The following is a 20385-nucleotide window of genomic DNA, read 5'->3' as shown; positions in this document are numbered from 1 at the left end:
TGCTATTCTGCTCACCGTGGTGTTCCTCAGGGCTTTGCAGTTATAAATTGGATTTAGAAGTAGAAATTGGAAATAGAAATTAGTGGTTCTGCGATTATAACAAGGAGGGAATGTGTCCCAAATGCTGGGTGGATGGGGCTTGATTTAAGCTCTTGATAGAGCTGGATATTAAAGCCATCTTCCATTGGTGTCCCTTTGCAGGAGATGTCTACAAGAAAACGAATACCTGGCCCTCTCCTGGAGGTAAGGCTCATCAGCAAAGCAGCCTGTGTGCTGAGGCTCTGGGCAAAATGAGCAGGCATTGCCAGCAAGGTGACAGCAGGGAGCTCATTGAGAAAACTTAAGCAAATACAGTTCAACATCCCTATTTTAAGTAGGAGTGGTTTCCTATGTCATGAGCTTGAGGCTGATATTAAAGATAACCTGAGATGTGGCCCGAAAGCAAATCAGTTTGCTCGCCCCAGTTGTGAGTGAGGCAGGGAATGCTATTAAGGCAAAACCAGGTGGGAGAGCGATAATGAGGCTGTGGGTACAGAAATCACAGCGTTCAGGAGAGGAGCTAATTTCAGACTTGAGTGCACTCAGGCTGGTGGTGAGGGGATAGAAACAAGAAACAAGTAAATCTCCAGACCAGAGCACAGAAAATGCTGGATCGCAAATCTAGTAGCAATGGTGGCTCTTGAGTGGATCAAACTGGGGGAAGCATGCTGTGGTGAAGGTAGTGGGAAAGGCATATTGCCGTGAGAGAAAGCGAGAGGGAAGGGTTGGAGCCCATCAGTCTGACCCCAATTATGTGGATATAAATGGATGTTCGGGGAGAAAAATAAAGCGTGGTGATAAACAGGGACTTGGAGAGAATGCAGCCTGGATTTAGCAAAGGCAGATTGTGTTGTACGAATCTGATATCTTTGATAAAATAATGGATTTTTTTCTAGACATAGATTAGATCTATGGCATTTCCTAGCTGGATTCAGTCAAGTAATTGTCATAGTGCCTTGTGAAAAATGACTAGGTGAGCTGACGGGGAGAATAATACAAGAATTGGAGTGGGAGGGGATATAAAAATGTCTGAAAGAAAGAACTAGTGGATTTTGCTGAAAGGAGAATTTGGGGGCGGGAAGAAATTCCTGGGGAAGTCGCTCAAGTGTTGTCCTTGAACAAGCTCCGGTTACTTGTCAGTGAGCTGTAACACCATGGACAACAGGAGCTGGAGAGACATCCTATGGGAAGCAGCCTAAAAACACTCCGCTCTCCTCACCTGGTGTTGCTGAGCAGTGATTGAGGAGATATGGACTCACTCTGTGAACGTATCTCAGCTTGAACAGCAGCACAACAGGGGAACATTGAATCTGCTGGCTGTAAGGAACGAGAATATACAAATAGATCACCAGTAATTTAGGCTGAAAAGTAGGAGACGACTTTTAACCTTTGGAGAACTGAAACTGTCATCTGGCAGAGCAAAATACCTGGGCTGTCTTTAGGTAGACCTTTGCCACGGGGTTATATCGAGTGAATTCCTGCAGCAGCAGAGGCTGAACGAGGTGGTTCAGCAGGAGCTGGTGCATCCTGCTAGAGCCATTGCCTTCAGCAGCCGTATTGCCAGGGCTGGATGCTGATGCTATAAGACTATCTGAACAGATACAAGGTTTGATTGTTAAGCCACCTCTTGGAAGGCTTAGGCCTTAAGAAGTCATCCCTGTCCTACGGTAACAGCTCCTGAGAGCTTTCTCCATGATCCAAGCATGGAAAGCAATGAATTCAGCTGCCAGCCCTGGTTGTTGTAGAGACTTCCTTACTTCAAAGGTATATATTCCAGTACTTCTGCCTTTCCTGAGATGAATAGAATAAATTAAAAGAGAATTTTTAAAGAGCCTTTAAAAAATCTCTCTCTATCTCTCTTTTTTTTGAAGTCCTTGATGTGGCAGAAAAGTAATGTATAATTTTGGGCACATTGGGAAAAAAACACTCCCATGGTTCTCATTGCATCTCAGGAAGTCTGGATTGATGATTCCTGCTGTTGCTTCCAGGCTACAAGTGCATATTTTCCTCTCAGCTTAAACAGTATTATTTTACACTTATACGACACTTTTCATCCTGAAGGATGCTGGAGCACTTCATCAACTACGTACAGCACTGCTGAAGAGGCAGAAAGAAGTGAGTGCTCCAAGACATCATCTTGTTTGTGTGCTGGTCCCACAGAGCCCCAGCTGAGCCCCCTGCAGTGCCGTGCACTCTCTGGATGGAGTGTCACCTACCAAGGATGCAGCAAATGCATGCACAAGGAAGCTTTAAAATATCGCAGGGCATCATTATTGACGTAGAAAGATTAATGGTGATGTTGTTCCCTGTAGCCTGCAAGAGATGAATGTGTCTGTTTAAAGCTCTCGGGCTCTGAGCTCCTCGAAGTATCCTTCCTTAATGCTGATGGGTAAATCCATACCTAAGCGTGCTGTAATTTGTTGCGAGTAGCCTCTTCTCTCCCCTTTGGGTATTCCTGTGCTCATGTCTTTGCCATCAAAGACAGAACTTCCTTAATCTTTCTTCCTTCTTCATTAAATTCACAGCTTTGGTAATTTACAGATACTGTGGGATCTGGCCCTTTTTTCCACTCTGCAGACTTGCAAGGCAGCAACATCATTTAAGCACCATATGGTTCTCGACAAAGTCAGGTTTCACATCCAACCTAAACAGTTTAATATTATCAAAAGCCCAAGCTCACTGCAGCAATAACAACCCCTGCTTCCTCTCCCTGCATTGTATAACAAGAGGAAGAAAGCTCTCAAACTGGGCAAGCTGCTGTGATCTTGAACAGGGGCTGCAGGGCTGGGGAAAAGCCTTTGTTGCACCCTCATTACATTCATAGGACAACGAGCGTCCACCTGGACCACAAAGGAAGTGCAAGCCCAGGTCTGGTTTCAATTAGGTTGCCTTAAAAACACATACCAGGTTTAGTTCCTGATGTTGTAATATATAATTAATTTATTTGATGTTTAAATTTTAATGAGAGAATGCTACATGGCTCCAAGCTGCAGAATGTTTGATTGTCTCTATTGTTTAATGTATATATATATATATTTGTTTTGTTTTGTTTTGTTTTGTTTTTCTTATTTAGGGGCTTGGATTCTGGCCCCCACCAAACTTGATGCACGCAAATATTTTTTGTCATAGCTAATGTATTCAGCCTGAGGAGGGGAGGACAGGCTGGGTGGGGACAGGGGAGCTGGGCTGAGTGTTCATTCCTCAAGCCTTGGAGGTGGTACAGCGATTAGAAAAGATGGTCTTCAACTTCCTCAATTAATAGACCACGAGGTCTCTGTAGATGATGAGTAATGTTGCGTGGAGCAGATGCCAAAATGGAGCAGGAGTCCTGAGACAGCTTTTGTTACAGTACCTTGCAGCAATCAGGAATGATTATCCTCCTTTGTGCCGTGATGCTATCAGTTGGCTGAGGACCTTGCACTGAGTCACGGCAATCAGCATCCCACATGGTTACAAACATCTGCATTGCATCTGCATAGCTGCAATTACACTGCTATGCTTCCTGCCCGTGGGACCTCCATGGAATCGGTGCCGTGAGGACTCTCATGATCCCCACAGCCTCCAGCGAGGCCGGTGGCTTGGCCATGGGGCTGCCCAGCCCAGCAGCCGAGTGTGCAGGTCCTGTGCCAGCATCTCAGTGCATCACCAAACTGGAGAAGGGATGGGATAGGCATGTAGGAAGGCCATGCTTTGGAGGTCTTTTCCATTTACCTGCTGGGAGCACAGCTTTCTCCTATTTATAGGAGAATAAGAAGAACAAATATATGGTGTTTTGATGTTAAAAAAAAAAAAAAGGTATTTACAGATTAATTAGCATTTTAAAGAGCCCTGGGGGATTTTTAGGAGAGAGAGCAATGGTGCTACCAAATGAGGAGATTCAGACAGAAGCAATGATGTACAAGTGTTTTCTTGGTAACATACCGAAGGATGAAAGCGTTATTAGAGATGTTAGCAGTGGGGTGTCTGTTTGTTATCTGGGACTAAATAAATCATCTCTGCAAGCTCGTGCTTCCAGTGAAGTGACAAAAGCACCCAGATGTAGCCTTTCCTACCAAGCTGCGACATAGGATGTGCTGGAGAGAGGCTGTGCTCGGGTGAGATGCAGCTCTCTCGCAATAAAAGCACTGGCCCTGCAGATTGCAAGCAGGGCAGTTAACAACAGCTTTCTTTCCTACAAGGCACTAACCCCGATGTAGCAGGACAGGTACTGAAGGGTAGGATGCCGAGGATGCTTTTCTTCCATGTTCTCTTTATGTGGGTTGAATATTAGGCTTGTGATCTCAGCATTTGCATGTTGATATTCAGAAGAGTTCCCTAAGGAAACAGTAGAGAGCGTCTGCATGGAGAGCTTTTGGAGGGGATGTGAAGTCAAAGAGGATGCAGCCTGCGTAAAGTCAACTCATCCAAAACAAATGGCAAAACTCAGCCGCCTGGATACAGAAGGCAATCAAGGAAAAAAATATCAATTCTGCCTGCTCAGTGTGCATGTTTGTTTAGTTTCTGCTGTGGAAGAAGGACTAATGAATGTTATTTTAAATACAGCTGATTAGGTGTGGTCTTTTAAAAAAAAAATCATACCAAGCCTTGCTGAAATCTTCATGCTGCCAACAATAAATCTGGTCGGATTATATCAGGAATATGTTGCTCACACACGGTTTACCAGCAGTGTTTTTGTTAGCTGCAGCTATTTGGCTGGAAAGCAGAAGGGCGCTTGTACCCTGAAACCAGGCACCTCCCTGTAACACCAGCCGAACAGATCTGCTACTGATGGGTAACAGCACCGCTGATGCCTTAGGAAATGCGGCATCAGGTGGTTAAAAGGAGCCGCTTGCCACACCAGATCCCGCCTTCCCCTCCGATTTTGGCAGCTAGAAATAGGCAGGCCCGGGGAATAGTGTTGTTGTGCTCGGGTGTGTTTGTGTTTGCAGTGAAAATGGAAACCTGTGAAGTCCAGTAGAGCTGGAGGATAGTCCTGCTAAATGCTTGGATCCAAAATCTGCAGAGTTTAGGGCATGGCAGGCCAAATACTGCACCTCCTGCTCTGGCCTGGGCAAAGTGAAACTCCATTAAAGAGAATGGGAGAAGCGACCATGTGAACACAACGGTTCCTCTGGATTTTTAAGGGATTTTTGTTTTTCAGCAGAAGTGAGATATCTGGGTCTTGCTTGGGAACCACTAATAAAAGCTGCTGCTCTTCTACAAGCTGCCTGTGCTCCTTTGCCTTTGGAGGACCTGGTCATTTTTTCTCAGGGAAGATGGGGCTGTACGGCCACTTGATGTCTGAGCTGCTCTTCAGGTCATCATTCATCCATCAGAGTCCTGTGTGTGTCCTATCTGTGAGACAAGGGTTGCAGTTTGTCTGAACACTTGGCATTTGGGAAGTGGCATCTGAGGTTGTTGCTTAAGCCATTTTACTCATTTAAAATTCTGCGGAAATTTACAATTTTATGAATTTCTGTCATGGGAAAAATAATGTTTCAACCCCCAGATTATTCCCAAACTTGACTAAATCAATTTCACATAGATTTTCTCAACCATTTCCCTAAAATCACCACTGCCTTAAGCTGATGACCTTCACCGGGAACTTCAGCTCCACCGGTTAAAATATTGAAAATCTGCAGTCCTGGAAGGACTTATTTTGTGGAACTGCACCTTTCCTGGCCCAGCAAGGCTTTGCAGCTGCCTGGCACAGCCGTGATGACATTAGAGCTTGTGGACCGAATTCTGTCTCGCTGAACCTCCTGACGTTTCACCCGCTCTGTCGGTGTTGGCAGTGCGAGGCACATTTCCTGGCCGCTCACAGCAGAGGTGGCAGATGGTATTTGCTAAATTCTGCCTAATCCTGCTTGTTCCTAGCACGCGTGTAGGCAGCTCTTTGCGTTTCAGGTGGAGGGAGATGCAGCAGGAGCAGGGGCACCCTAAAGGCTGCCACCCTCTTGCATGGCAGCGGGAGGTCTGCAGAGCCTCATTTTAACCTTTCTCCTGCTAAGTCTTCTCTGCTTTAAAAACATCACTCTAGCTTTGCTATATAGAACCTGTAGGCTTAGAAAAGCAAAGGTTTTTGGAGGGGCTGGCCCAGGTAGAAGGTGCAGCAGGGGCTCTTGAACGATGGTAGCTTGCAGAATCAGCAGCCGAAGCAAAGGGCCTGTTCTCACATGGATTTTTACCTTTAAATCCATCAGAAGATGCTCAGTCTTGGTTTATTTTAGAAGCCCTGGGAATCCCAAGCTGGTGGGTGCAAGAAAGAGGAACAGTGCTGGGGGGGTAAAGCATGACCCCCCCACTTTGTCCTTCCAGATCGAGTCTATGATCCCTGTTCACGGAGATGTAGGACGTTCATTATGTGGTTTGCTTAATTCCACCCTTATATCAAGCCCCCAGGAGACAGGGAGAGCCCGTGGAGCCAGGAGGCAGCAGTCCTCCTCTGCCTTCTGCAGCTGTGTTGCACCTCCTGCTCCAGCCCTCAGCAACGTGTCCAGCCCCGCTGTCCTTTCCATGGCCGAAGGGGAAAGCCAGCAGGATGCTCATCCTGATTGCCAAATGATAAATAATGAGTGAAGGAATGGCATGGGAAAGCATGAAATACAGAAATTTAAGCACATTAAAAAGCATCCACTCGGAGCCAGTCTGGACTGGGACTGGCCCTTCTCAGAGCTGGAAACACCGGCAGGGCTTTGGCTTCCCATGTTGGCCAACGATAGCGCAGAAAGCAACTCTGTCCCAGCAGAAACACTGCTGGAGCTTGTAAAAGGCAGAAAACTCCTTTGGGTAAGCACAGCTCGGTCTTAATCTACGCTGCAGCCACGCCAGGTTGTTTCTAAACATGGAGCGAAATGGGTTTTGGACTTCTGGAGTTCTCTTCCCATCTTGGATCGGGATCACACGTTGCAGTACCCAAAATTAGCTAGGCTGGGCACCCTTGCATATTCATTTCTTGCTGAAATCAGGCCCCATTGAGGGCCTTTAGTGTTTTACTGATAATGCTCCTTTGCCAGCAAAACTGGGCACAGAGCCTAAACGTGCCCTTATTAAACTCACTGCAAGTTTTGATGTGGGTTTCAATGGCACCAGCAGTTTTCTTTTCCCAAAGGGACCCTGATTTTTATATTTTTTATTTTTTATTTTCAGCTAATTCTTTCAGCTGGTTTCTGCTGGCTTTTGCTGAATTCCTTCATGGGACCAGTAGCCCCAGTAATGGGCAAATACAGAGAAATGGTCCCAAAACCTTACTGCCAACAGGGACAGGTAAAGAATTTGTTTAGTGCCTACATCTGGAATGTCTTTTACAGCAAATTGACTGGGATCAGGAAGCGTTAGATATCAGTAAATTCCAGTCTGATTGCTAGCAGGTGTAAATGCAAATGAAGAAAGCATCTTACCTGGCCTAGGCCCTGGATTTTGCCTCCCCAAATCCTTCAATTGCAATTCCTCATCAGAGATTTTTTGTTGTTGTTGTTTTTTTTTCAATCTCTACAGAAGAAAATTGGAAAAATACTGACTTTCAACTCAGTTTCCTAGTTTTTTTTTCAAAATGAAAGCATCAGTTGGAAAAGTGTGTGTGCAAGCTGCTAGGAGGTAGGGCTGCCCCCTCTAACCCAACACTTTTTCTTTTTTTTTTATAATTCCTTGAAGGTGCCGAAAGACCCCCCAAGAGCTTTTGATCTCTGAAGCTGTTTTATTAGAACACAGAAATTATAAGCTAAAGAAAAAATATTTATTTTAAAAAGGGAAAACACTGAACTCCTGGGTGAGAAGGATAAATTAAAAGCTGGAAAACTAGTCTCCAACCTGCCTTGGGAACTCTGGCAGGCTGAATGTCCTCCTGCCCTGTTCTGCTGGTCACCCCAGCTCAGAGTGTCTCCTTTACCCATCCCACCCTAGATCTGGATGTGAGCAAGCGAGGAGGCACTGAATGCCTTTGATGGATTCACTGTCATCGACTGACAGTATAATATCTGCTACAAATGGCGGAGGGTTGGGAAAGGGATGTGGTAGTGTGTGGAGCACTGCTCCCTGCTAAAACCCAGCTGTCCCCAAATCAGGGTGGTGCAGAGCCCCAAGGAAACATTCCTTTACAGCAGAAGGAGCAGTTGCTGCACCCTGAAGGTGTGGAGGCCAAAGATGATCAGTGGGTTTGGAAGTGGTGAGACACCACTCTGCTTCCTCTGGGCTCCCTTATCCTCCTCTCAGGGGGGGGAAATAGGTGCTTCTGTGAGTCCATCCTCCTTCCCTTGTGTGATGCCACTCTTTGAAGTATTGCCAGTGCCAGAACTGGCTCCTCCTGATCCCTCTCTGTGCCATTGCTCACAAAAATCCCTCTTTGCCAAGGGTGGCCTGGGGTATTTCTTCTTGCTCAAGGCAACAGATGAGAGCATTTCCTCTCTCTTGGGTTAGCTCAGATGCAGAGCCCACAGTGTTCCCTGGCAGATTATTAAAGCATTAACCATGCTCATCTAATGGTATTGAGATGCAGATAAGATGTAATGTATTATGCATTGTTTTCCCCTCTCAGTGTGGTTAAGATTGTTTTTTAATGTCAAGGGCAGGTGTTTTCGTGTGATACCTGCTTAGTGATATTTATGGTGGTATTTATTCCAAGGCTGCGGCTAATGTCATTGTCCTCTATTTTGTTACACTCTAAGATTTGGCTACATGTCTGGTGCATCATATATTCAATTATTAAAATGTCCTAATGAAGGTTAACAGCACGGTGCAGCATGGTCACGCAGAGCCAACACATAAATCTGTCGCTAGAAACAGTGACTGAGCTGCACCTCCTGACGTGCAGAAGGGGCAGATTAAAAGTGCACGCAAAATGGTGCCAGGAGCACAGCTCGGGACATAATCCTTCCAGGAACCAGAGCTGGAGAGATGTTAAAAGGGGCCATAACAGCTCTCCCTGGCTTCAGCTGCTGGGGAGCGCTGAGCGGCGGCGTGGTGTTTTGGGTCTCTCCCTTGCTGGTGCTGGGTGAACCCTTCTGTGCTTTGAAAGACCAGTTCCAGAGCATGTATCTCCTCGAACGTGCCTGGTTAGGCTCTCCAGGGCTTTATGGCATCCGTGAGGCTCTGCATGGCTGTAGCAAGCCCTGTCCATCCCCGGAGGAGCCCTACTTCTGCGGGACCTCTGCATGGAATATGTGATGGCGCTGGGACTACTGCTAGCCAGCAGTGAGCCATCCCACAGCACCTGTGGTGGAGCTCAGGGCTGCAGAAATGTTGTTCAGACCTCATATTCACATCTTGGAAAGGGAATCTTTTTCCAGCATTGCAGGAAAGCCCCATTTGGGCCTTGCCGCAGCAGCTGCTGGGATAGTGCTCAAATGCTTTTGTTCACTCAGCAAGTATGAGTTGAAGCCAGGGCAAATGCTAGAGGACCTCATTTTAGATAATATTGTTAAGGAATGAGTTAAATTTCCAAATGAGTGTGGAGTCAGGGAAATTCTGTAGCTGTCTGTGAGTTATCTCCAGCTGACTTGCCACCTAATGCCTCGATCACAGGCTGAAAGGCTTGCTGGTTCAGTTTTACTTAATCAAAACAAGAATGATATTTGCGTATCGCAGCAAATATCTCTCAGAAAATGCATAAAGGACACTTTCTGCCTCAGCCATGGGCGAGAGCCATAGGATTCTCTGTCACGCAGGAAGCAAACAGAGGCACTTCTCGTTTAGCAGTCTGTTGATGTGCTTGCCAATTGCAGCTGCATGCATGGCCCGATGGTGCAATACCTAATTGAATTGTTACCTTGTTAATTTTTTAATCAACTCATTAGGATCTATTAATGACTTTGGAGCAGTAAAGGTTTTCCAGTCCAGAATATGTTAATATCCCGGGGAATTACTGCTGTATGAGCTGGTCTGAATGATCCTCAGTAAATCAAGTAATGCTACGGCACGCCGTGGTTTGCACAGAGAGTCACTGAAGATTATACGGATGTCTTAGGCATGGGAGCCAAAGTCAGCAGCAAAGGTATTTCCTGTCTTCTTCTAGAGGTATTCCTGTGCCCTTTGCTCGTTCCATTACATTTAATTATGTCTCTCATTCCTCTAGAGATGGAATGCTTTGTCCCAGAGCTCAAGTGCTCATCATGCCCTCACGCAGCTCGATGGCTGCTCATCGATCGGCTTCACAGCCCTGCGAGCACTGCTGTTACCTGCTAACTCAGCGACCGCACGCCTCCTCCCCAGAGGTAATTAATCACTCACTGCCTAATTCTCTCCAGTTCATTTACACACAGCAGTGGCAGAGCTCCAAGAAGGATCATGTGAAGTGAAACCACTCCAGAGCATAATGCTGGAATGGCTGTGAAGATGCCGTTGCACCGCACACCTGCAGTTCGTGGGCTGTCCAACGATGCTGTCCCAGCCCAAAATTGATGGAGAAGAAGACAGAGTCCTTCAGCAGACACTCACTCATCTCTCACTGTGTTCAGTCAGGTTTGGGAAACCGTAAAAAAGACCTTTCAAGTATATAAAGATCACTAGGGTAGAACGTTTACGTTTACTCCAGGTTAATGGGGAAGGAGCATGAGTGTCACTGATGCAAAGGAAAGCCCTCCATCACCCCAGTTTATGTCCCAAAGGCAACGCTCCATGACACTTCCAAAATATAAACAGTGTGGTGAGAATAAATATAATAGATGGGCTTTGCCAATGCAAATGAAAAGCAATTATCCCAAATCGCGGTCTTAATTTATAAGCAGTCAGTATAATTTGAGAAACTGAAATCTGATGTTGCTAAATCAAATTCCTGTAATTCCACTGGGCATTAAGCACATAATAAGATTACACTGTGCACTGAGCATGTCCTTGTTAAATCTGCTGGCTACTGCATTTTTATTGCTCTCCTGGGGGTTTATTGAGTTTACACTTCCAGTAAAAGGTAGTGTTTTCACAGTGTCTTTGGTACGCTGGCCACACAAGTCTGTCTGCAGCAGGCAGAATTGTAAAGCCATATAATTTGCTTACATCCCTTGGCAGCTCGACTGGAAAAAAAAAAAGGCAATTAAAAGACACCGTGTAGTTGTATTTAACCAAATTAAAAATAATAATAATGAATCTACTGTGCTCTAATCAGTAAGGAAAGGAAGCCATGCGTAAAGGTGAGGTTTAGCCATGAGACAGCTAAACTGATGAGCTCTTCTGTTAAGATTTGTTTTTGAATGCCTGAGTAGTGGTGCTAATACGCTGATATCTGCAATTTATGCACAAGAGTGACCTTGAGACTAGCTGCTCTCTGAACAATCAGGAAGAATATGATTTCCTTGCAACAGTCTGTTTGTAGTCTTGGAAAGGGGATGAGAAGGCAGAAGATAAAGGGAGCACAACAAGGAACTGGGATATTGGTCAGTGAAAGTCCCTGGAAGTGGCACAGCATTTCCTAAGAAAGACCCAAAGATGAAATGTGCCATTGCAGAAGGAGGCAGAAAGCTAAGAAAAACCAGAACCCCTCCCAGAGAGACAATGCAAGCCAAAATGAATGCAGCACAGGCACCAAAGAGCTGCTGTTGCCAGTGCATGCTGATCTGCGCACCTCTGAGCACTTGGCCCTGCTTGGGCATCCTTGCAGGGCCATCTCAGTGCTCACCTGCAGAGGAGCTCTCCTGCTGGTTGGTTCCCTTCTGGTTCTTAACAGAGGCTGGGTTAAGCTTTGGCTGTAAAAGTCCCCTTGAAACCACTTAGCACTGATCAGGATAATGCTGGATAAGCTTGATAAACACATGAATATACATTTAAAACCTTTGCCATTGTAGCTGGGACATTTGTTGTCGTTGTGAACAGGCAACAGAAAATTGTGGGCTTGAATCTGTCCTGAAAGGTAACATAGTTTTATTTACCAGGAGGTAAATAAAAATCACTGGGGGACTAACTTGAAAAAAATAAATCTTGGTGAGTTGGTAAGGTCATCCTTTTTATCCTTTTTTCCTCCAGTAAGTCACTTTCCAGAACACTTTTATAGCCAAGATGTTTCAAGAAAGTCTCCAAGCCTGCATCTAGACACCTTGCTCTTATAGCCGAATTTAGAACAGGCCAAGCGTGAATTCAGCTCTGAGAATCAAGATACTTCTGCAAAGCGGGTCTTGAAACAGCAGACATCCCAAAACCTTTCCTTAAGACCAGGTCTGGATGAGAAAGAGAGCCTTCCTCTGGCATGCTCTCCCTGTTTCTACCAAACGGCTCTTGGAAGCCTTCTTGGCTTCGTGGAAAAAGAGTTGAATATTGATGTGTGACCTCTGGTGTGTACAGAAAGGTTTCTGGACTGACTTTTTCCTGCATCATTTTTGGTTTTCTACACCTCTAGGTGCAGAGCCAAGCACGTGTGAGGCCAGAGTCTCACTTGTGGGGTGTCCTGCAGCTCATGCCAGCTCAGGGGCTGAGGGTCACTCGCCATGCACTGCACGCTACAGCTGTCATCAGGGAATCACTTTGCTCTGGCTCTGTTTGAGGTTGGTCTGGAATCTGAAAGGATTTCACGTGCCTAAATCCATGGGTCCCTAGCCAGTCACCAGCTCTACCTGGTATTTGAGAGTCAGGGAGTGAAGATGACAGGCCAAAGTTTGCCTCAAGACTGACAGGCAGTTTGGGAGTTTTCGGTTTTAAAATGTTACAAATACCTTTGTTTCTCAGCGGTAAATGGACTAAGATTTTGACTGAATTCTTCCATTTGAGATTTTCGAGATTTATTTTGAGATTAATTGAATTTATTTTTGGCAACACAGAAGTTCATTTGGAAGGCCTTAACATGAGCTGGCAGCAATTCAACGGGAGTCTGGCATGCTTTTACCTGAGGGAACTCTAAAACAGCAAGCCTTCCCATGACTAAATATCACAGGGGTCACGGAACAATTAGATTTGGGGTTACAGATGTGCTTATCAGTGTCAGGACAATCACGTCTTCTAGCTCTATTAGCTGGGTAACCTCAGACATTGACTCTGGATGACTTAATGGCAGAAGGAAAAACGTGGACCATAAAACTCCTGAGTGCTCTGCATGCCGTGCAAGCTGAGCAGCATTTTTTTTCCTTTTTTTTTTTTTTTCTTTTTCTTGATTTGGACTTCAGGTCTGGCTTTCAGGTAATGTTTCTGGCTTTCAGATACCACATCCATCTTGAGAAGCCCCCGTGCTGAAAATGACTAGAAGCTGGGGAAATATCGGTCATTGCTTCCCTGAGCTTAGACTTCCTCGTAGCCATCCTCTCTCTGTCATCCCTGGAGGCATGACATGGGTTAGCCTGATGGCTACGGCCACTCTGATGGTTTGAGACGCTGCAATCCTCCGGCCACACTTGGGCTTTGGGAGCAGCAAAGTCCCCTTGCTGTGTCCCTCTCCTCACCTTGCTGCACCCAGTGTATGGGGTCAGAAGCAAACAACCCTGCTGCATGACCTTGTGCACGGCACATACCAGGAAAGAAGGTGTGAGGTCTGTGCTCAGATAACATTGCCAGAAAATTCCCACAGAGGGAAGGCAGTTTTTGCCCATGACACTAGTTCATCAAGTTAACCACATATCAGTTCATCCCTGCTAAGGCAGTGCTTTCCCTTTGAAATAAAGAAGTGTAGCCTTTGCTGAGGACAACATTTGTGCCTCTGTTCCCTTGGAGGCAGATGAGGATCTTGCATGTCTTCTCATGCTGTAATCAATTTATTGCTGCATGGGAACCAGAGCTCCCCAGGAAAGTGTCATGGATTATGTCATGGAGCACACTACTTGCATGGAGACCTTTGATTCAGCTGGCAGACATAAAAAGAAGACAAAATGTGTTTAGCCAAAATGCTCTGTAATGACTGCATGTGTGCAGCTGCAAAAAGAGCAACGGTAATTGAGCCAAGAGTGGAAATTATTGGCAGCAGGGCCTGCATTCATGTGTGCTTCATATTTTGTTCCTGATTTACAGTCTCCTCACCAGCTGTGCCCTGTAGCTGGCTGTGTCACTGCTCCGTCCCACCTAGCTGCTGCCCACCCCGCTGCCTTCCTGGGGCTCTCCTGAGACCAGGGCTAAGGACCTGCTCCTGATGTTGGTTTCCACTGCCCTGGAGTTAGGGAGGTGCTCCTGGGCATCCTCCAGGCATAAACATTTGGGGTGAGGTAAGAACTTCCCCTGTACACCTTACCCCAAGTGTGGAGACTCTGGAAACAGGCTGGGAGCTCAGGAACAGGGGCTGAAGCCAGAGCACCAAAGCCATCAGGGGAGAGCTGTTTCAAGCTAGAGTCTGACTTACACAACCCAGCCAGCGAATCCCCACCTCAGGGTTTGACAAGATTGATGTTATCCTCTGTGCGTGTTTTTCTCCTCCTATCATTACTGGGGGGCTTCTCAGGTTTGTGTTCATTCCAGTGGGGCTCTGCTGCTGGGATCGGGGTTTTTTCCCTTAAAGGCTGGTTGGCAGAGGTGGCTCAGCAGGGACCTGCGGGGCTCCCCTGTCCGTAACCAAACTCTGGGTGCAATTTGGGAGCTTTGCACGTGGAGAAGCAGCACTGCTGCCCTGGCAGCTCTGAGCATGGTCAGCCTGCAGCTCCTGCAGGCCCTGGAGCTGCTATCTCTCTCGCTGAGCTCCAGCACTTAGGAAGGTGCTGTTTGTGTGGAATTTGTGGGATTTTGTTACAAGTCTTTCCTTTCTCTCTCCCTTGTGATGGCAGAGGGATTCTTGCAAATACAGCACAGGTTTATTTATCCTAAATGTGGAAACAGCACAGTGCAGGAGTGCTCTGTACAAGGAATGAGAAACAGATCCCAGCTGTACTATTCATTTGCCTTATAAGACATGAGGCTTTTTAAACATACATATTTTTAATTCTTGGGGATGAATATGGCTCACAAGTCAAAAAAGCCTGAGCCTGCTGTTGCTAAATCAGCTCTCCAAGTTAGAGAGGGGATGCTGCTTTTGGGGGTGAAACCCCCCAGGGATGGATGTGTGCCTCTGCTGCTCTCTCACATTTCATGAGTGTGTCTTTGGATGCTTTCCTTGCCCCTTTCAAAGGTGTTGGTTTCCTTTTCCTACCACAGAGAAATTCCTGCAGCCATCGATACAGGCTGTCAGGCCATCGCCTTTCAAACCTGGATGGTTTCAGGCCAACGCCTCCTGCCTGAACCTGAGGTTTGTACAGACTCTTCTGTGTTTCACTACTAAACAGCAGAGGAGGATAATGTCTGGTAGACTAATTACTAGTGCTCTAAATACCTGCTGGGGAAGGATGTGCCTTCAGCATCACGCACCCGTGAGCTATGTTTCTCTTGCCTGAGCCCAGCTTCTCCCTGACGAGGAGGGAAGCTCTTCCCCTTGGCTGTTTGCAGAGCAATTCGATCCGCACGCAGCAACCCTCCCAGCACTCGCACCTCCAGTTCCTGCCCTGGGGTGGGAACTGGCGGAGAGGCCCTGAGGAGCCCCGCTTCCTCCCAGCCCTATGGCTCAGAGCAGGATATGCGAAGATTTCCATATGTAGGAGGCAGAGGACACGTGCAGCCTCAAGGATGCAGCTCAGGAGCCTTCGCTCTCAGCATTCCTTTCTGATACAGAGGAGTTATTTGCATTTAGATACAATTTAATGCAGTCTCAGGTCTTCTGTGCTTTCCATCCTCTATTTTCACCTGCATTTCTCTGTGCCAGTTGTGGGGCAGAGCCTGTGCAGCCCCGGGACTCCCAGTGCCCATGGGCTGGCACAAAAGCCTTCAGCCATGTGTGGGTGCTTCCAGCAGCTCGCACTCTCTCTCCCCTAATTTTTTTCCATCTTTACAGCTCTTTTGCTGTCTCTCAGCAGTGCCCTCTCCAGCCTGTTTGCACCACCAAGCATCAAAGACATACAGCAAGCTGTGGGCAAGTCCTTGGCAGCTGGGGATGAAGTGTGACGACGGGGACCAGGAATGCTGCTAGCAATAGGGGTGCTGGATGGCAGGAGCCCAGCAGCTGTCTGAAACCACCCTCCTTCCACTGTGTTTTCAGAGCAACCCGATGGGACCTCACCATTAATCCTGGAGGTACCAGGTTTCAGCAAGCTGCTCCCTGCAGAGTCATGCAGTAGGAAATGCTGCTGAATGCCCCATGGATGTACCCCAGAAGTACAACCCACCTTAACCCCATGGAAGTACCCCAGAAGTACAACCCACCTCCAGTCCTGTGGGCAGTCAGTCTCTCTGGCCAGCTGTCAGACCCATGGCAGACCCATTGGATTGCTCTTGAATCTACCAAGGGAGAAGAGGTGAAGCTGTTGGGTCTAAAATTGAAATGCATAGAGAGCCAAACCCTTGCCTTTTTCCTGGAGATGATGAATTGAGTACTGCATCGGATGCACCAGAGGTGCCCATCTCCTCCTCGGGGTGTCTCTGTTAGGAGCAGGAGCCAAATTTTCCTTCTGTTCTTTCTCATTCTCTGCAGGACATGCACCCCCTTCCTTTTGAAGACTTAGGATCACTCTTCCTGTGTGGTATACAAATTTTATGAACCAATCGACAGCAGAAATACTTCTGCAAAGTCGAACTGTTATTTCACGCGGGCTTAGCCATCCACCTCCACGTGCAGCTTCTCTGTGCCATGCTGGACCCTCGGGATGCCAACAGGGAGAGCTCGCTTGCTCCAAACCCTGAGCTGAGGAACAGCTTTGTCATAAGGGGGATAAAACACCCATGTTTTGCCTGTAAAAATCCCTGTTTCTGGCAGTTTGGAAGACCAGACCTCAGCAGGGAATGGGTGAGGCAGATGTGCACCAGGGTGAGGGGGTGGCTAGGACCAGCTGGCTACAGCTTGCTGCCCATGACCCTAAGCAGGGGAGCAAGCTGGGGCTGACCTCCAGGCATGCACAAAGCCCTCCTGTTTTCTCAGCAGCATCATCCACCGGTTCCTGGCTGGGGTCTAACGCCAGCGCTGCTGGACCCACAGCTGCTATTGATTTCTATTTCATGCCCATTGATAGAGGTGGTGCAGGTGGGAAACTCTGAGAGGAGGCATAAATAATGAACTAGGAAAAGCTGCAGTGCTGGGGTGAATGAGAAGCAGTTTGGCATTTGCTGGAAAGCACAGGTTAGCTGCTAATTTTTCAGTGCAGAGACAGTTTTGCTACAGAAAATGCCGTGCCTGCTTTTGCTGTTAGTTATGGACGGGGAATTAGGAAGCAGTCCTGGACCAGGGGAGAAAGCGGGGTCGGAGCTGGTCCTACCTCTTCTCTTGTACCTTTCCTCATGGTGCGGTGGCAGCGAACATCAGGCAGCTCTGGGTTAGCGACAGCTCTGCTGCCAATTAGCAGCCCCAACAAACTGACTAGCAATTAATTTTTTTAAAACCAACATTTGCCATTTTGGAAAAGGAACTAAATCCTTTTTTTTTTTTTCTTTTTTCTTTTTTCTCACTATCCAGGTAGATTTACTGTGTGCGAGGCTGTTTGAATGGGAGGGAGGCCCCAGCAAGGGTCTATTCAATTCAATCCGCATTCATAATGTATGGCGAAAGGCTTGCCAGCAGACCTGGGCCGAGATCAGACGTTCCTCCAGTCCTGCCTCACACCTTTTTTTGGGTAGCTACTGCACAGTACCGTGAACAAGGTCGTGTGCCAGGGCACGAGCAGGAAAAGGGCCGTGACATTTCAGAGACGAGTCATTGAAGCACGACCCTCCCCTCACGCATGGTCTGCGTGGTTGCTGGTGTTTTCTAGAGCTGCAGGTCCTGTCGCACCAGAAGAGCACCAAGATGTAGCCAAGAGGGTTGGTTTCCTTGAGAGGCTGCATTTGGGAGCTAATCACGGAGTTAGGGCCGGGCTCGATGCGTGCTTGCAGCTGCACCATGCTGGGCACAGCTCGCCCTGCTGCTGCCCACCTCCTGTGCTGGCTGAGCAGTTCCCAGGGTTTGCCATTGATAACCTTCAGCTTGGTGGGGAAGAAAAGGGAAGAGCCCTATCCAAGACTCAGCAGGTTGTGCAAAGAACAAGGAAAAGGCCCGGAAACCACCTGGGGGAGTGAACAGGAGGGAGAACTGGAACCAGGAACCTGCAGCCTCTCTGGGTGCAGTGGACTTTGCACCAGGCTGTATTTACACGCCAGAGCCTAGTTTCACTCAGCACCCCGTGCGAATCCAACAGGCTCTAAACACCATCTAAGATGACAGGAGTCCACCAGAGGCTGCCTACGCCTCCTGCCCTTGCATGGGGGCTGGGACCATCTCCATCTGCTGTCCCTCTGGCTCCCTCCCCCAGCAACCCGTTTGCCCACGCTGCAGATGGCTGTCTGGAAGCGTAATGACATTTACCAAAGGGGACCAGAAATGATCACTGAGGGACTGCAAATAATGAAGCCAATTCCTTTTATTGACACACGTGGAAGCTGTTTAATTTCGGATGTTGGCTGTCAGAAAATAGAGCTCTTCTGCGGAGGTTTTCTCAGGGAAGCAATATTGTGCTTGGTGTCAAGGTTCGTGCTCGCATTTAAAAGCGAGATATTCTCAGCTCTTAGATTTGAAGCTTCTTCATGACTCTAACCTATCACTTACATGTTCAACATGCATCTAAGAGCCTGATCTGTCTCTGCTTGCAGACTACAATGATTATTTTGCCAAGGATTTCTTGCTAAGAAAGATGAGATACCAAATAACATGCACATTTTCATTCATTCCCTCTGAAAATGCAGCTGTAAGCCAAGCACTCTAGCCGGGCACTCGGTTGCCTTTCAGCCCCTGACTTCTGCTTTAGGCGTTCTGCCTTTCCATTTATGCCACGAAACTCGGTCTTCTTGGGGTTCCTCATGTGCTGTAAGGAGCCGTGCCCTTTGCCACCACGCTGTGCTGTGAGCCAAGAGGAGCAACATGCCTCACGGAGGGTGAGCCTAAAGCTGAGCATCGCAGGCTTGAAGACCAGGAGAGCAGCTCTTGTTAGGAGGGGCTGTAGGTGCAATTTCCCCCTTGCCTGCCTTTGGTCAATCCTGCCTCCATCAGCTTCCCTGCCCTGTCCTGGGCAAGCACCAGCACTATTTGCTCCCTGAAGCTTGTGCATGGGGGTACCACCCAGCTATGCTGGCTGTCTCAAACTCCCACAAGAACTTAGGGAATCCCCAGCACCCCAAAAACAGGCTCACAAGACCAGAAGTTGCAGCAGGAGAGGTTTGGGTGCTCACCAGGGCTGAGAGGTGTCACTTCGCATCCACACTTTCCTGGTGGGAACTGGAAAAGAACGATTTAATGGTTATTTTTGTGAGCATTAATGTATGGGGAGGGAGAACAGGGGGGGACTATTTTTTCGGGAAGGGAGAATCTTTTCTAAATGCCTCTGCAGCCTGGCCCAGCCACCCCTGGGACTGCAGCCCCCACAAGGGGCTTTAATAGCAATCTGCTCTCCGAGGACACACGTGCATTAGGGCTTATATCGGTGCTTCATTAAGGACAGGAGCAGGGCAACCTCGAGGGTCACCGAATCCCCTCTCCTGCCATTGCAGGTAGCCGTGTCGTCTAATCCCTTATTACTGCAGGAGGGCAGAGGCAAATCAGTGGGGACCTGGACTCGTGTGGGCAGGGGCAGCCTGCAAGCCCCCCAAAAAGCCACTGGGGAAGGACTGTGGTCCTTCTGCTTGACATCTGCCGGGGTTACATCCATCTCAGCGCAGGGCTGCCGGGAGGAGGCAGCCTGGCTTATTAATTTTTAGTGCGCTGCAATGCCGCTGCATGAAAAGCTATCATCATGAAAGCGCCCAGCAGCAGGCAATCAGTGCTCGACCTTACAAAGGGACCTCTGTTGGGCTCAGCCTTCTCCAAAGGCCAGTTACAAACTACATTATTTATGTGGAAAAGTGTTATTAGCTGAGTTTCCTTTATTTTCTTTTTTTTTTTTTTCTTTTTTTTTCACATGGAAGGATTTTAAGAGACTCTTTGTAAGGAGCGCTCAGAGGCTCTGGGGCTTTCTCTCTCTCTGTTTCCTGGTGAGAGCAGATTTTTTATTTATTTATATATGTTTTTTACTGAATATTTCAAATGCCAGGAAACGATTTAACGTTAAAGCCAAGCCAGTCAATGGGTAATTGTGGCACCAGTCTAGCTGGTGTTAAGAATGACATTTTCTGTGTTATTACGAGAGCCTGGGAATTTTAAGAGTTTACCTTTTAACAGCCTCCCTAAGAACATGGGTACACATTAATGCTCGGAATAGGCAATTAAAAGTAAAAATGGCTGATGGTCTCGATGGCACAGGACTGGGTTCAGAATGAATTAGACCTAGAAATAGATGTCGGCAAGAAAGACCTCTGTAATTATTATTATTAAAAAAAATAAAAAAATAAAAAAATAAAAAAAAAAAAGGATGAGCTCGTGGCCAGTTCCTGCACTGCGGGAATCAGGGTGGGTTTTCTCCATTGTGGCGGTGGCTAGGTCCGTGCCTTGGG

The 20385-nt window shown here is 47.4% G+C and overlaps 1 long non-coding RNA gene across 2 annotated transcripts in view; it reads left to right on the top strand.

Annotated features, from left to right (window-relative positions):
* The first annotated feature begins 1458 nt into the window (after positions 1 to 1458).
* The window catches only part of LOC308196023, a 26624-nt gene continuing 7697 nt past the window's right edge, over positions 1459 to 20385 (top strand). For both annotated transcript variants that reach the window (XR_013952029.1, XR_013952030.1), the window contains exons 1-2: positions 1459 to 2907; positions 10088 to 10226. This is a non-coding gene — a long non-coding RNA (uncharacterized lncRNA). The remainder of the gene's footprint in view (positions 2908 to 10087; positions 10227 to 20385) is intronic.

This window comes from Anser brachyrhynchus, assembly GCF_964034855.1.
Source record: "Anser brachyrhynchus genome assembly, chromosome: 5".
Classification (NCBI taxonomy): domain Eukaryota; kingdom Metazoa; phylum Chordata; class Aves; order Anseriformes; family Anatidae; genus Anser; species Anser brachyrhynchus.
Note: the sequence above shows the minus strand (reverse complement) of the source record. Positions and strands in the feature narration are given on the sequence as shown.